The sequence below is a fragment of the Cucurbita maxima genome, unplaced genomic scaffold (genome assembly GCF_002738345.1).
Source record: "Cucurbita maxima cultivar Rimu unplaced genomic scaffold, Cmax_1.0 Cma_Scf00209, whole genome shotgun sequence".
NCBI classification, from domain to species: domain Eukaryota; kingdom Viridiplantae; phylum Streptophyta; class Magnoliopsida; order Cucurbitales; family Cucurbitaceae; genus Cucurbita; species Cucurbita maxima.
This window is the reverse complement of record NW_019272225.1, coordinates 59,547-61,347: the sequence shown is the minus strand read 5'-3', so window position 1 is coordinate 61,347 and position 1,801 is coordinate 59,547. Positions and strand designations below refer to the sequence as shown.

The 1,801-nt window shown below is 33.8% G+C and overlaps 2 non-coding genes across 2 annotated transcripts; both read left to right on the top strand.

Annotated features, from left to right (window-relative positions):
• Positions 1-820: 820 nt before the first annotated feature.
• TRNAA-UGC lies at positions 821-893 on the top strand. Its single transcript has one exon. It is a non-coding gene; the product is annotated as a tRNA-Ala (tRNA).
• Positions 894-1,031: 138 nt separating this feature from the next.
• Positions 1,032-1,104, top strand: TRNAA-AGC. The gene has a single exon. It is a non-coding gene; the product is annotated as a tRNA-Ala (tRNA).
• Positions 1,105-1,801: the final 697 nt, after the last annotated feature.

Here is a 1,801-nt window from a genome sequence, read left to right as displayed (position 1 = left end):
GAGTTTGTCATAAATGAAACTAAGGTGCATTCAATACAACTTTATTTTCTTGTCATATGAGACAAAATAGAAAAATTAAATCAAACAAACTGATGAACTAAACCGAATCAATCCAATCCAAATTGATTAGTTTGTTTCTTTTGTTGGGTTGTTTGATAACTCTTTTATATTATAACAATTCAATTTTTCATGAGAGAAAAATATATTTAAGTAGAAGTTAAAAATATTGGGTGTTCAAGAAAAGACATTTAGTTTAGTGGTATGATTCTCACTTGTGGTGCAATTTGAATTCAATTCTTGAAATGCCCTTATGTTTAATTCCTTTTTTATCGAAGGACTTCATATTCGACATCAACCTAACTTCATATTCAACATTTTATACTTACCATCATGCTCTTAATACAATATCCCATCCCAAGGCTTTATTCTCCAAGACACATTCTACCTCTGAGGACTTCACGTGTTTCCTGCAATACGAAAAAATACAAACTTAATACCTACGCCTAAGGCTTCATACATACGTTTCAAGTGGTATAACAAGGGCATTTGGTCTAAGGGTATGATTCTCGCTCTGGGAGTGAGAGGTCTCGAGTTTGATTCTCAAAATGCCCCTTCAAGAGATTGTAGTATGGGGATGTAGCTCAGATAGTAGAGCGCTCACTTCTAATGTGGATACGACATAATGAGCAGATGCATAGGACTTTGTGACGTAAGAATTTTGGGGATATCTAAACTATTTGTTATTAATATTTTGATATTTTTTTATTTTCACTATTATCGATGATGGGACATTAATAGGGTTTTATGATGTAAGAATCATGGGGATGTAGCTCAGATGGTAGAGTGCTCGCTTTGCATGTGAGAGGTACGGGGATCAATACCCCGCATCTCCAAAAATAAGATTATCTATTATTAAATATATTGTTTCTTTTCAAATTTTTCTTTATTCATGACCTGTAGTGTAGCAATATTTCTTCATTTTCACTATTATTGATGGTGAAAAATTTAGGGTTTTGTGATGCAAAAATTGTGGGGATGTAGCTCAAATGGTAGAGCGCTCGCTTAGCATGCGAGAGGTACGGGGATCGATACCCCGCATCTCCAAAAGAAAGAAATGATATAAAATGGTCATTTATAGTTTCTATCACAACAATATAAAATTTGGGAACAAAGCCTATATGAAACTGAAAAGACCGTTCAATGGTATTTTAGATTAAAAAAACTTTTATGAGCTTTGTACCTTTCGAATCCATGTAGCTCAAATGGTAGACCGTTCAAGGCTTGATTAAATATCTCAGATGCAATCTACCACAGGAATTGCATGAAACTTAAAAACGACAAAGATATGGTCAGATTTCTATAAGAGGGAACCTCTCAACTTGAGAGATCAATTTCATTGATCACAAATATGCTTTTACATAATAATTTGTGGGTATTTATAGTCTCCCCACAAAAAAAGTTAGTGCCCGTGATTTAATCTCGATCCCTTTAAATCTCCACAGAAGACGAAGTCAATTTGAGCATTACAAACTTTATGAAATTAAAGTAATAAATAAAGTTTTCTAACCATTATGAAATGATGCTTGCAACTTCATCTGCTATTTCAACTGTGCAAATATTTACTTTTGAATCTCCAAATGGTATTGACTCAAACGAATCAGCTAGTAACACATGAAATGATGGTTGAACCTAGCCTATCCAATTTTGTAGATGAAGCATGAATGCTTGTTGAATCTTCTTGGCCTTGGGTTGTGTAAAATGTCTAGTTGAAACACCGTGATTTTTATCATCATCCCCCTCT